Source organism: Podarcis muralis, chromosome 3, assembly GCF_964188315.1.
Source record: "Podarcis muralis chromosome 3, rPodMur119.hap1.1, whole genome shotgun sequence".
Classification (NCBI taxonomy): Eukaryota; Metazoa; Chordata; class Lepidosauria; order Squamata; family Lacertidae; genus Podarcis; species Podarcis muralis.
This window is the reverse complement of record NC_135657.1, coordinates 72,203,286-72,219,210: the sequence shown is the minus strand read 5'-3', so window position 1 is coordinate 72,219,210 and position 15,925 is coordinate 72,203,286. Positions and strand designations below refer to the sequence as shown.

The window sequence follows — 15,925 nt, the reverse complement described above, 5'->3', positions numbered from 1 at the left end:
TCTCATCCTTCTCATAAACTCAGACTATATAGTGCACTAGGATGATGGTGCATATGGTGTGTGTGTGTTTTACAGTGAATGTATGTCACTGAAGGGAAAAGATTCAGTTTTAGAAACCTTGCCAATGTAGAAAAAACAATGGCGTTGCCAAGCCACTTGCCACCTGACAAGTCTGTTCCTGTGAAGTCAGCTGTTTAGTTCCTCCCCAAAAGGCCCGACTGAAACTACAGGAGCACACATACACTTTGCATAAATCATTCAACATCTCTCCCAGGCAAGCCCACGTGTGCTCAGTTTTAGAAAAGCACAATTTAAATCTCCAAATCATTTCCTTGTTTTCATTTAAGGAAAATACAGTATAGCTAATGATGTTTAGCAGAAGGAGTTTAAATAATTATTTATAAATTAAGAGAAAACCATGTATGTAAATAATTATTTTGTATTCAAAGCATGAAGTTTATATACCTCACTGAAAATAAATATATATTGGCACTGCAGCATCCTCACTGCTTGAAATATGGGAGAAGGAAGAGGATTTTATAGCAGGCATAGGCAAACTTGGCCCTCAAGATGTTTTGGGATTACAACTCCCATCATCCCTGACCACTGGTCATGTTAGCTAGGGATGATGGGAGTTGTAGTCCCAAAACATCTGGAGGGCAAAGTTTGCATATATCTGTTTTAAAGGGTTGTATCCAAAGCAGCATGAACAGAGTTCGAGGCATATAATGGGAATTCCTTAACTTCCCTCTTCCTGACCTGTACCCCACCGCCCTAAAAATTGTTTTGAAAGGTTCCCTAATCTGCTGGGGCAGATTCTGAGGGTGCATGAGCGGCTGCAGGAGAAAAGAGAGGAGGTTGTAGGCATGTTGCACAATCAGAAGCTGGCTGTGTAATCCAAACAGCAGCGCTGAATGCAACCTATAGAGTTGGAAGGGTACCTGAAGTAATCTAGTCCAACTCCGTACTGCTACAGGACATTCCTGCTACAATACCCCTGGTATGTGGCCACTAGTTCTCTCCTTTAAAACTGTGACTATCTTTGTCTGGCACCAGTTCACACATGCCAACATATTATGACAACTTCAACAGTATACGTGTTTTCACCTGGCAAGCCTATGCGAACCATGTCATGCCAACGGTTTCTCACCAGACCACTGTTTGTGTATTAAGTGGTCACCATATTTCAATATATGAACATATATTGGACCTACCATACACAACATAGCCTTTCTAGAGTTTAAAAAGTCATTATTCATAACAGAATTCATTGCACTATCTGGGGGCGACATGCTATTTTCAGATAAAAAACATTGGTAATTTAATGCTTGGAAAATGCAGAATCTCAATGAGAGAGAAGAAAAGAGAAGTGGGTATACAATATGTGTATTCCACCAAATTAGGGTGAAAAGTTTTTCTTTTCCTGAAAGATGCAAATGAACCAAATTGTTTTGCTTTCTAAAGTATTTGGTCTACTTCCTTTTGCATCTATCTATTTCTACTTTTGTTTTTTTGTTTTCATGCATCTGCCTGTACTACCTTGGAAAGGTTCAACTGCCTACTTAAGAGCCATGAAGCCATACCATGTGGAAACAGTTCAAATCAAAAAAATGGATTGTGGAGATCCATTCTAGGCCTTACTGACAAGTTAAACATGAACAGAAAGTAACAAATTATCAGATAGTATCTATCAAAATAGAACTCAAATGTGAAACTGCTAACAAAAATAAAGAACATGTCCCTAAGAATGGTTTCTATATCTGACGGCTGGAGAGTGCGCAATGTAATTCCATTTTTTAAAAAAGGATATAGGGGACATGAGGAAAATTACAGGACAGTTCGTTCTAGATGAATTGTAGAACATGGTTAAGCATAGTGGAGGAATTCTTTGTCACCCTAATTTGATCATTCTGTCAGTGTAAGGAGTTCTGCTTGTCAGATAGAATGATACCGCTCTTCTCCCTTTACATGCTGTTCTGGTTTAATATAAAAACAAGTTAATGCACCAGACTTTAAAAGTCCAACTGAAAAAAGGTGGGTTTTCACCTGACATCTAAAAGAATCTAAGGTTGTGGTGAGACACGCTTCAGTGTGGAGGTGACAAAGTCCCTTACCAAAGGCTTCTGAGCAAACCTTTCTCCCTTTCTCATAATACTAGAACCTGCGATCCTCCAATGAAGCTGAAGGGTCGGAGAATCAACCCAGGCAAAATTAAGCACTTCGTCAAAGCACATAATTTACCTATAGAAAGTTTGCTTTCCTAGGTAAAGTGTTTGCTTTCCTTGGTAAAGCATTGGTGTCAGAAGATCAGGGCTAGGGCTCTTCTTCTTCGTCTTCTTCTTCTTCTTCTTCTTCTTCTTCTTCTTCTTCTTCTTCTTCTTCTTCTTCATCTTCTTCTTCTTTTCCCCCACCCATCTGGCTGGGTTTTCCCAGCCACTCTGGGCAGCTTCCAGTACTCATAAAAACATAATAAAACATCAAACTTAAAAAACTTCCTGATACAGGGCTGCCTTCAGATGTCTTCTAAAAGTTGTGTAGTTTATGTCCTTGACATCTGATGGGAGGGTGTTCCACAGGGAGGGCACCACTGCTGAGAAGGCCCTCTGCCTGCTTCCCTGTAACTTCACTTCTCACAGTGAGGGAGCCACCAGAAGCCCTCAAAACTGGATCTCTGTGTCTGGGCTGAACAATGGAGCGAAGACACTCCTTCAGGTATACTGGGCTGAGGCTGTTTAGGGCTTTAAAGGTCAGCACCAACACTTTGAATTGTGCTTGAAAATGTACTGGGAGCCAGTGTAGATCCTTTAGGGCCAGTGTTATATGGTTCCTGTGACTTCTTCCAGTCATCAGTCTAGCTGTGGCATTCTGGATTAGTTGTAGTTTCTGAGTCACCCTCAAAGGTATCCCCACGTAGAGTGCATTGCAGTAGTACAAGCAGGAGATAAACAGAGCATGCACCACTCTGACGAGACAGTGCACGGGCAGGTAGGATCTCAGCTGGCATACCAGATGGAGCCAGTAGACAGTTGCCCTGGACATAGAATTGAACTGCACCTTCATGGACAACTGTGAGTCCAAAATGGCTCCCAGGCTGTGCACCTGGTCCTTCAGGGGCACAGTTACCTGCTGTCTCTTGATGTCAAGAAAGACTGTAAGATGCAGCAGAAGTTGGAATACCAATGCAGTGAGTTCTGATGCCATGCAAAAGAATTATTTGTAACTGAGTAAACAAATTATTTAATTTCAGACAATGGTGAGTGTTATAGTTGCTGTTTGAATGAGAATTAATATGTTTGTGTGCAGGCAGAGGAGTCAGCTGGGAAATCTGACTGCTAGAAACTGCAGTGATGGAAAGCAGCAGGTCTTTCCAGTACTTTGTGTGTGGCCTTCTGTCAGATTTTCCCCAAATGTATGCACATTGCATGAGAGCAAGAAGCAGAGAGTTCTCAGGACTGCTTCACGTGCATGAACTGTAATCTGATGGGTGGGGAAACTACTTTGAAAGGCGTGTTTAACCTAACCATGTTTTCAGTCATTTCAGTTACTACACTGGATGCATTTTAAATAAAAGCACACATTCTACTCATGTAAAAACGCCAGACAGGCCTCACAAATAATCCAGAGATGTATTTTAAATAAAAGGACACATTCTACTCATGTAAAAACATGCTGATTCCCGGACTGTCTGTGGGCCGGATTGAGAAGGCGATTGGGCCGCATCCTGCCCCGGGCCTTAGGTTGCCTACCCCTGGACTGTTAGCATGATCAGAACTAGAAATCTGAAGTCAGGAGCTGGAGCTGGAGTATGGAGAGACCTATGTGAATCATTATGTTAAAAAACATGCACTCCACTGTTTGATCAGCCTGGGGCAAATTTCTGCCTGAAGTGACCATGCATCATATATAGCAGCTCCTGTTTACACAAGGACAAATTACAACATTGGTTGTAAATTATCTAAGATTTGAAAAATTAAGTTGTCTGCCTCAGAGCATTCAATGTACAGTATCACTCCATTCTTAATTTTCATAATTCTTTTTGTCTGTTGAAGCAAAAAGAAAAAAAAGTGTTGGAATTTTAAAAAATGTTTGTTAAGGTCCCCAAGCTGATGCATAACAATCTGATTTTTTAAATTAAAAAATTACATCTGATTCATAAGTGCTTGTGTTCCTGTAGGATTTCTTAATGTTAAATCCTTCTTTCTTGTCTCACACTTATCTCTTCTGACATTGAACTTGCAAAAACAACTGTTGTCTTTTCAAATCAAGCTGAGTTGACCCTAGTTTATTATTTATAACTATTCAGATTTTACAAACTCAGTCTGAATTCCTGATAATCAGGTGATAGGACTTCATAGGTGCTTAACACTTTACTTCTGAAGTGCTGGTGATCAGCGGGACATAAACACACAGTGCTGCGTCACCTGACATTACTGTGACACAGGGCAAAACTAGGCTTTATTTCACTTGGGTCAAAGTCCCAGTTTGGCAACCCCCCATGCACATTTGTGTGTATAGAGAGAGAGGGAGGGAGGGAGGGAGGCTGGGAGCCTCAATGTCACCCCTCTGGAGGTATAACCTGGGGCAAAGAAACAGGTTAGTGCTTCTAGGGCAAATAGGATATTTACCAGGGAGAAGAAATAAAATTAGGAAAAGGGAAAAGCCTCCCTTCCCCAGTGCCACAACCCAGATCCAGTTTAGCCACCTGTCGCTACTTTTCAACTTTAAGAAGAAACATAGGAAATCTGATTTCTCTCTCTCTCTCTCTCTCTCTCTCTCTCTCTCTCTCTCTCTCTCTCTCTCACGGTTCATCTTTATTGGCTTCTTTTAGCATACATTCATAAAATCACATTACTGCATAACATTTTTAATTTTCCTGTCATTAAACAAGTGATTCTAAAACATAATAAGGAAAACAAAGGTATATTCTTAATCATTTGATTAATTTATATTCCATTTACATGTCTGATCACACTATCTAAATCTTTAAGGCAGGTTATCACTTTACAATATATTTTGCATTTTTCTTTCCCCTTTGAAAATTGGTGTGGGGTGTGAAACCTATATTTTAACTTGTAATGTTGAATTGAGCAGGTGTACCAGATTTCATTTTGATAACCCAAAAAGATGCTACAAAAATGTGGTTCGTTCTATCTATTTTGCATTCCCCAAAGTCTTCATTTTTGTCACTCAGTAATGTAACTAATAAACCGCATGGCTTCTCATCAGATTTTAGATGCCTTATTCTAGAAATATGTTGTTGTGCTTAATTCTTGGGTTGTGTAATCATGTATTGGCCCACTGGGCTTGCCACAGGTGAATCTTCCTGAGTCACCTTTCAGGCAGTTTGCTTTTTGTTTCAGTTTTGCATTACAAGTATCAGCATGCCTCAAGGGGTTTCCCTTCATATACCATGTTGCGTAAAAGTTTACCTTTTTAAAAATCATGTTTGCTGTGTGGCCGTGTTGTCATGATATTGTTCAATGTGTGTGTGTACTTGCTTCATCTCAAGGCTCATCAGATTCCACTGGGTAAAGAACCAGATGGGCTTCTGATATTTCTTACAATGCTATTTCATTGTCTTTTACACCCTGACTCTCTTTATAAACTTTTATTACTTGAGATCATAGCTACTTTTGTACATCACCCAGCATAATGTCTAATGGACCCAAGCTTGTAACCCCGAGGCAGTGAAGAAATGCAAATCAAACCATAGCTACCAATAATCTCACACATTATTTCCTTTTATGTTACATCTTATGACTACTTAAGCTGTCTGTTTTAATTGTTTTACTTTCATGTTTTTTTTGAAAGCTTTCTAAACCTTTTTTTTTAAAATATCACTATAGAGTAAGGCTTAAAAGCTGTAAAAAAAAAAAAAACAACCCCAAAGATTTAGAAAGCTCCTTGCTCCATAGAGAATTTTTTTCCACTAAGTAGAATGATGTTTACAATTCAGGTTTTACACAAGTAAAACTTGTGCATTACATTACTTGGCAGGACATTATGCTGAAAAACTTTGGCAGTAGTCCACTGCTGGCCTTTTCCATGCCTTTATTGAGAACAAACCTGATTATCCACTGACATTTCTTGGAACATTAATCTTCTTTTGCTTTCCAGCTGTAATTCTTGTAAGTATTGTTCCCTAAATGTATCAGTTTACCAGATGCTGACAGAAATTAAGGAAGAACATTAATTTCATGTCTTGCTTATACATGCCTGGGAGAATCTGTCTGGCACTGCTGTTGCAAGTTGAAAGCTAGAAAGTTGGGTAGATCCAGACGGATCAAACAAAGCACTTCCTGTGTTCTCTCTCCCTTATTGTTATGTTGCTGAAGTTGGTTACTCATTCTCGGTTCCTTATTTGCTTGAAGATTCACTACACAAAGGAAAGTCAATATGTTCCTGAACTCTACAGTAAAGGGTTTCTTTTTGCCTGAACCTCCATATTAGCATGACCGGAGGACTCTCTCCTTCGAGGCCAACAATTTTATTCATTCAAAAGAATCATGGTTGTGCAACACTCATAAACATGTGATGACATCTAAAGACAATAAATAATAAAGACCTGACCATCACAAAATATGCTTTGGGCCACCACATACAGCCACACATCTGGAAGAGTGTTTTGTAGGAGATTCCCTTTTCGTATGAGATTCCCTACCCAGCCGAGAGCCTCCTCCAGGTGCAAGTCACCCTCAAATGCATCTATGCACACCAAATATAGCCAAAATATGTAGAAAAACATAAAGGTGCCTACCCCCAAGATATGTTTTGGGCTACAATAAGTTGTGCACCCCACATATGGGAGAGTGTCAGCCACAAGATGTTGGATTCTACCTGGCCCAGTGCATCTTCTGAGCACAAGGCACCATCACATGTCCCAATGTACACCAACAAAAGCAAAAATAACTAGGGTGAGAAATGAGAAAAATGCTTAAATTGTGCAGATTAGAATGGATGAAACAGTGCCATCTTGCTTCCATCAAACTGGAATCAGCTAGACTTGCTATAATCAACTATTGCAAACATTTACAGTGGTACCTCAGGTTAAGTACTTAATTCGTTCCAGAGGTCCGTACTTAACCTGAAACTGTTCTTAACCTGAAGCACCACTTTAGCTAATGGGGCCTCCTGCTGCTGCCGCACGATTTCTGTTCTCATCCTGAAGCAAAGTTCTTAACCTGAAGCACTATTTCAGGGTTAGCGGAGTCTGTAACCTGAAGCATATGTAACCTGAGGTGCCACTGTATAAGAGTGCATTTGGGTGATATTTAATAACAAAATCAATTGAATCCACTAGTCATTTCCACATTTGGCTGCTCATCCTTTGTGTAGTCTTGAGATGTAATTTATGAATCTTTCTACCTAGTCAGATGCACATGCTCTCTCTGCATTGGGAGTTTTGCAGTCTGACTGTTGTAGGGAAAGATGTGGCAGTTTGTCGTTGAACATAACAAAAAGTGTTGCCAAACAAATGTGGCATTGGATGAATGCTAAGAAAAATTAGTTTATGAGGCTTACTCTTTGTGAAAAATACATCATGTACTCAGAATATTTATAAAACTTTCGTATTTGAATATCTTGAGACAGTGTACGAAATATGACATATATAAACTGTAACAAATATTTCCTTTTTTTGTATGGTTTTTATTGTACTATAATTGTTGTAAATCACTTTTATATTATTTATGAGACTGCAATAACCAAACATTTTAATAAATAAAATAAAAGGAAAATACTATAAAATGTTATCTAATTGCTCTCATAGTTGATAAGATCAAACTGCAGATTGGATGCTGACTTAAGCCATGTTTAATGATTCAAAACCTGTGGAATGTATAAAGTGAGTTATAATGGTCACATATTAATATAATTGTATCCTTATGACTGTGCCTTTTTTCCTTTGATTATACTTCTATAAAATTAATGAATAATTTGATGGTATCTTCCTTTCTTGAGATCAAAGAAAGGGTTGAAGAGCAAATATTTAAAAAAAAAAGTTGTTTGTGTCATTTTAACCTTAATATATACCTTCAGCAGGTATTTGTTAAAAGCACTATGTGTGTACTAACATAACGTGTCCTGGCAATTTACATGACTACTCCAAAGATCATTTCAAATGCTTCTGTCTGACTCTCTGGGATGAATGGGGTGGGGTTTTGTAACTATACTAAACATTTATTTTGTAATATGCTATAACTTTTTGGAAGATGTACAATTGTTATTGTTGCATATGGCTTCCATTCACAGACACTCATTAATTCACAAGTTTCTGATCCTTTTGCATTACTGTTTTTTTTTGGGTAAGGCTGGTTTCATGCCAAAGCTGACTTTCACTATGGTTATGGAATTAGAGTTGAGAATGTGTTGGTTGGTATCAAACCACTAATTTGACTTTCTTACAAAACCACTGTATACTATATTTTTCCATGTATGACGATGCTTTTTGCTTTAAAAAATAGGCAAAAATTGAGTGTCGTCTTATACGTGGATAGTGAATGCAGAGGGGGACAATTAATGGCAGCAGCAAGCAGGAGATTGGCATGGCTGATTGGTGGCTGTGGCAAGGCGGGCAGGTGACTGGCGGCTGTGACAAGTGGGTGGTGGGTGGGCTGTTGGTGGCTGCGAGCGGGTAGACAATTGGCTGCTGTGGCAAGGTGTGCAATTGGCAGTGGCTGTGGCAAGCGATCGGCAGTGGCAGGCAGGCAGGTGAACTATTGGCAGAAGTGACCTCCCCCACCCCCAACAAAAGCTAAACAACTTAATTGATTAATTTGGGGTTAAAAAAATAGGGGCGTCTTATACATGGGGGCATCTTATACACAGAAAAATATGGTAATTTGTCTTATCGGACAATCATTGTTCCAGGAAACAAATTGATGGGGAGAGCAAGCTGTATTCCCGAAATCCTGATTTGTCTGCAGTCAGTTTACATCAGAAGCTTGCTCCGCAACTGTGACTTTTTAACACTATCTATTTTCTCTCATGAATAATTACATTGTTTTCAGAACATTCCCCCGCTCCTCCACTTACCTCTTTAATATTATATCAACATTGAAAGTTGTCTGGCCAAACACAATTTGTGAAAATAATTGGAAGACCCAATAAATTATAGACTGTGGCAAGATGTTAAATAATGCTAATGAACTTAATATTGTAGATGTTTGAAGTAGATCAAATGGTGAAAAGCTCTATTCACATTCTACTAAAAGGTACCTTTGCAAGAATAGTCTTGAAGTGAAAAGATCTTTAGATAAATCAGTCAACAGAATCATATCTGGCTAAATACATAGAAGTTATTCCAGGACCAGACAATAAAAAACCTCTGATTAGTTATACTGAAAATCCAATGACAGTATTGAAATATTATGTAAGGAATCAGCCTTACTGCAAGGGGAGATAATAGTATATCCCCCCCTTTTTTAATGGAATCCTTATCTTCCTAATAAGCATTAGATGTGTGTACCTTCACTAGACAAGTACAGTGAGAGAAGCACTAATCCTCTGAGGAAATTTTTAAATAATTATTTTCTTAGTCTTTAAGATATCAAAATATTAATTAAATGATTCAGGAATGGCAAATAAATGGTGTCAATACATAAGAATGAGGGCTGCCATTCACTAAAAAAGCAGCTCAACAATTTTTTTGGGGGGGGGTTTCCTAAAAAAGCTCAACAATTGAAATACGGCAACCCTACAAGAAGCCCTCATTACAATTGCACAACCACGTTTTTTGCAGCACTCAGTACTCTCAAATTAATTGCTTTTGTCCCCCCAGAGACAAAAATCTGAGGGTTTAAGAAATTGTGATAACCCTGCAGCAGAATCTCTAACCAAGTGAACAAAACATGCTGTTTATGTTTGTTTTCATTGCCAGCAAAGGCCCTTTATCATTTTGTGGTGATTATAAGCATCAGCTTTGCTTTGGAAACAGATGGCTGTGCCACCCAGTGGTCAAACTTTGTCTACACATTATTGAAGGAAAATACAATATTTTTCAATGTTAAAGGTAAAGGTAAAGGTACCCCTGCCCGTACGGGCCAGTCTTGACAGACTCTAGGGTTGTGCGCCCATCTCACTCAAGAGGCCGGGAGCCAGCGCTGTCCGGAGACACTTCCGGGTCACGTGGCCAGCATGACAAGCTGCATCTGGAGAGCCAGAGCCGCACACGGAAACGCCGTTTACCTTCCCGCTGGTAAGCGATCCCTATTTATCTACTTGCACCCGGGGGTGCTTTCGAACTGCTAGGTTGGCAGGCGCTGAGACCGAACAACGGGAGCGCACCCCGCCGTGGGGATTCGAACCGCCGACCTTTTGATCGGCAAGCCCTAGGCGCTGAGGCTTTTACCCACAGCGCCACCCGCGTCCCCCCTTTTTCAATGTTATCTGCCCCCAAATGTGCTTTTGGCTCTGGCAGATTTTGGTACCTTTGTATCAAACAGCTGGATAATCTAGTAGCTTGAAGGATCTTCAGAAATAAAGAAACGTAGGAAATTTGAGGCCATTAGATGATGCAAACAAGTAATTAAAAATTCTGCTGCTGAAATTGCCTTCCACAAAAGTTCCAAGGCAATGTATAAAATTAAAAGTGGCTAAAACACCGATAAAAAACAATTGCAAAAATAATGGAAAATGAGTTTAAAAGCAATACAAAATGCACACCTACAGATCCAACCTCCAAGGAATGCATCGCCTACTGTTGCCTCCGCAGTGGCATTGACAGCTGTAGCACATTCCTTGGAGGCCGAATTTGCCTCTTTCTAAGCAGTGACCCACCCCCCCCCCCATGATACCACTCAGGGGTGTGGCTTCTTGGCAAATAGCAGCCGCTGCTGGTCTCCTACCCCTCTTGTTCCTGATGTTCATCTTTACTCACTCCTTGTTGCGCGGGACAGGGACATTTTGTGGTTCTTCTCAGTTGCTAAAATGGCTTGGTCTGGCTCTGGCAAGAGGGCTCTAGAATCATAGAATTGTAGAGTTGGTAAGGTACCTTCAAGGGTCATCTAGTCCAACCCCTGCAATGCAGGGCATCTCTAAATCTAGATTATTATTTTCTGGGCAGCCGCCTTCACCTGAAATTCATTCATAAAGTTTTCATATCAAGCAATGATAGCATCTTCAGTTTTAAAGAGCCTGCTGCAGTCTGGCCATCTCTTTAAAATTGGTAGAATGTTGCACTGGAGAGTGCAGAAGGGGCTACAGTGCTGAGTACTGCTTTAATGAATAGATGTTTATAAAATGTGTGTAATCCCATTGTCATTTTCCCAGCTACAAAAATGTTGCAATTTGAGTTTTGTGTTACTATACTTTTCAAAGAAGAACTAAACTATGAGGATCATGTACAACAAATACAAATGTACTTTCATTGCATAGAAACAAATGATGGAGAATAGTCATTTTTATTAGTGACACTCAAAATATTCAGCTGCATCCCAAATCAAGATCTGAAGTGGGACCATCTTGGATAAATTCAGAGCTTTTGTGAGCTGAAGCAGGAACAGACAATGTGCTCAAGGCATTAAGGCATTAAAAAATAACTGCAAGCAGTGGGCTCCTCCACACAACTTCGCCATGCATTTGAGGCTTTTTGAGTTCAATATTACTGGGTAGTGTTCACATGATATAGTCCTCAACCAGAACCCATTTCACTTTTTAAAAAATAGTGAACTAGCTGGGAGTGCTGTGTCCTGGCAGCCCTTAAGTAGGCAGTTGTAAGGCTGCCCCTGAAAAACCCTACCTGAATGAAAAAAATTGACTAGTTGCTAATATTCCTATCTGGGGTAAGGTGAGTGAAGGAACAGCTGGTGTAGAGTCTGCATCAAGACACTAGCAGGAGCACCAGATTGACTCTGCTGGTGTACCCACACAGCCCTGAGCTCACTGCCATGTGGCCCTGTCCCTTCATTTCCCAGGTAATTGCAACAATGCTGCTATTGGTAGTGTAGTTCTATGGCACCACCCTGTGGCTACTCCTGCTCAAGTAGACAACTCCAGGATATCTTTGATTACTCCAGTTATATGAATCCCAATACTCTGTTACTATCTTCCTGTTATTTGGGGAAGACCTTGTCATTAATATGTTCAACCCTGCAATTGATGTGGCTTTATGTTCCTGTTTTGTTTTATTTTTCCACTGTATATTATTATTATTATTATTATTATTATTATTATTATTATTATTATTATTATTTAAGCACCCTGAAAATATTATTTGAAGCACTGGAATATAATAAAATAGGTAAGGTATAACCCAATAAAGAATTGCTGTTCCGAATCTTATTTGTGAAAAAGCATAGTAATATGACCAAAACAATACTAGACACGAGGAAGAGTCCAGTCGGTAGAGAATGGGACTCTTAATCTCAGGGTCATGAGCCCCACATTGGATGAAAGATTCCTGCATTGCAGGAATCCAACTCTACTATTCAATGACAAATTTAGATTGAGTGAGTGTAGTTGCAAGTAGCTCTTTAATATACCTCCAATAATATGAAATGTGCTTCTCTAATGAGATTGAATTCTATTGCTCTTATCTCAGGTCAACATAAGATACTCCAGCTCACTTTTACTTTTACAAAATGTGCACATGCAAATTTAGGTAGAGTTTTGTGTGATTCAAAAATATACATACAGTACTGCATTTTGAATATTGGTTTAGCCAGGACTTTTTTTCAGCTGGAACTCACCAGAGCTCAGTTCTGGCACCTCTCAGGTGGGCACCATTGCCATTATAAGAGAAGTGAGGCATTCATGGTGAGTTCTGGCACTTCTTTTTCTAGAAAAATAGCACCGAGTTCAGCATTTTTCAAAAGCTTTTTATACTGCAGTACTGATTCATACAATAACTTGATAGATATAATCAGTCCACTAGGTGGCAGGGTTTCATACAAAGTTGTAATATTTCCTACTTGCTCTTATTTGTTTTTATACTGTATGTATTACTATCCTGAAATTTCATATCACAATGAAAATGGTGTTTTCAGGCTTCATAGATCTGCAGCCAAATACTCTTCCTCATGCATGCCTTTTTCATCCTTGTTTCAGAGGCAGTTCACAGCCCTGATTGGCTGCTGCTTCAGTGCCTCTGACATTGTGTTGTTCTTGCTAGCAACATGGTGTTAGCTAAGTGGGAGCCGTACAGTCAGCATCCTGACACCACTACTCCATGCAGCCAATCCAGCTGACTACATGCTGGCATTAGAAAGCCATTCTTAGAACTTTTGTCTTCATCCAGACAATATGTTGGGTAGGAAGGCAGTTTCCAAATACTATTCATCTCCCAGACCCCAGGGTTTCCTAGAGAGGTACAATTTTTAGATGAGAGGGATGCCCACACCTTGACTTTGCTATAGCTCTAAATCTATTGACATATCTCCTTACTATACTGTGTGGTTACATTCAAAACAATATGTATCAGTTTTGCCTTACATCTTTTGTTAGTCTTTCTAGTGTGCTCCTCTGCTGTCAGAAGTTGCTCTGCATTTTTCTATGTTCTCAGACCCATGTAAAAAAACCCTGTACCAAGTGTCAAGCCAAACACTTTTGTTACCCAGTATCGGATATTTACCTGGGTTGATGGGCAATTAATTAATTAGCTTCTCAATCAATTAAATATGACTAAAAAGTTTGTTTTTCTTAGTATTTAATTACAAAAATCCTCAAAACAGCTTACAGATAATCAACAAAAGCAAGATGGCTAAAAGCATAAAAGCAGTAACATCAGAACAGTATGATTAAAACAACAGATATAAATCACAGATAAAATGGAGGGAGCCGTGAGCCAATTCTGCGCAACTTGAAGTTGATAAAGAAAAGGCACCCAGACAGAGTTTTGCATGAGCCAGAGACAGTTCCCAAGAATCCATGTACACAAACCTGCCAGGAGCTTCTAAACTGGCTGGAGAAACAGCTGCTTCACTTCTGAAGACAAGTAGGAAACCAGGCATTCCACCAGAGGGCACCCAAGTGTGAGCATCTCCAGGAATATTACACCCATAGGCCAACCGTGAATGAGATGACTCCTTTTACTGCCTCGAATCAAGGCAGCCTAAGCCAACTCCATATAAAACTGGTGCCCAGGGCTCTTCCTTGCCATGCCTGCTGTCCCTGGGAAATGTGACAAAAGCCTTTATCTGGGGCTACAACATTTAGGCTGCAATTACATACCTTCGGGGAAGTACATGCTATTGAACTCAATGAGACTTACCTCTGAAAAGATGTGTAGGGTTGAACTTGTAATAGGATTGAACTGTTAGTCTGTTTTCATTTATATAAAGATAATGTCTGATTAAAAATGCCTTTTGTAATGCAAGTACGTATAAAACTGAGCATATAAAACTGAGAGATACTTATTTTAGCATGGTGTGTGTATGCTTTACAGCACATAATCCTTTTTTTTTAAATTATTATTTTCTTTAGAAGCATTATTTTTTTCTCACTTGCAAATTTAGGTACTACTAAAACTAGTTTTGTTAATTGACTAAGATTCAGTGCTTTTTTTCTGGGGGGATGCAGGGGTACGCATACAGTGGTGCCTCGCAAGACCCGAAGCACAGCTATTAGCAGCTTAGCGGCTATTAACGGCTTAGCGGCTTAGCTGCTTTAAGAAAAAGGAAACAAACTCGCAAGAACTCGCAAGACGTTTTCGTCTTGCGAAGCAAGCCCATAGGGAAATTCGTCTTGTGGAACGACTCAAAAAACGGAAAACCCTTTCGTCTAGCGAGTTTTTCGTCTTGCGAGGCATTCGTCTTGCGGGGCACCACTGTACCCCTAAACATTTTGTGAATCTAAGTTTGGCCTCATTGAGGAGCAGTATTTAAATATGAGTAGGAAAACGAGAGTACCCCTAAACATTTTTTAAGGGGAAAAAGCACAGCTAAGATTTATTTAATTGTAGGATTAATTTTGAGCCTAGTATTCTAAATGTAAGAAGGTCTGGTGGAACTCCCCACAAGAGGAATTCCATAACATAGATGCTACCAGTAAGAAAACTTGCATTCATTGAAGGATGTAGTCTTGGCACAAAGGATGAATATTTTATTTATAACAAACAAATATTACATTAGGCATTAGAAAATGCCCACCAGAAAGCTTATGTCCTCAGCTGATTCAGGACTTGGTCTTTAGAGCTTTCGTGTAAGACCTGGAATGGACTGATCCGGACCCTGGTGAACTGGAACATACATAAAGCAGGGATATTGTGCCAGTAGCTACTAATCTGGCCTTTCTAAATGATGGAATCCAGAGCAGGACTTAATTTGAAATTTGAGCAAACTGAGAAAGTGCCTCATACAGAAAAAGGTATTCTTTCCCAGACTTTAAGGTTACCCAGTTCAAAAGTGGCACTATTAATTGTGTGTAGAACCCAACTGGTAAGTACAAATCTTTTAACACTTCTAGGAAATTTGTTGGCTAGGGCATTTTGCCTGCTGTATTTTGGATCTGTTAAGAGTTCTAAACATACTTCCAGGCAGCTCCAAGTGGCATTCAGAGATAGATCTGGGTGTTGAAATTTAGGGCAATAGCACTCTCTCTATGTTGCCACCTAACAGCAGATATTCAGTTTTATATTTCTTCTGAATAGGGAAGTCACCTTTAGTAGTCATAGCTAATATCCATCGACAGACCTATCTTCCACGAAACCCATTTTATATCACCTAAACAAATGACCATGGCATCTTGTGGCAGTTAATTCCATTAACAGAATTATATGTGAAGAATAGCCTTTTTCATCTGTCTTAATTTTTACTGCTAATAAATGGTTTTTGGACAGCATGTGCTCTGCGTGTTCTAATGGGAGGGATTGGGGAGGGGGTTATTGCTTTGTTCTTGTTCTTCTTTTTCATATTTCTTTTGTGTTTTTTGCCTTGTATTCTGTGCTGTGAACCACCCTGAGATCTACGGATGAAGGGTGGTATACAAATGT

At 39.6% G+C, this 15,925-nt stretch overlaps 1 protein-coding gene across 1 annotated transcript in view; it reads left to right on the top strand.

The window, feature by feature from the left end:
• The window catches only part of CRYBG1 (crystallin beta-gamma domain containing 1), an 88,256-nt gene that overhangs the window by 12,051 nt on the left and 60,280 nt on the right, over nucleotides 1–15,925 (top strand). The window lies entirely within an intron of this gene.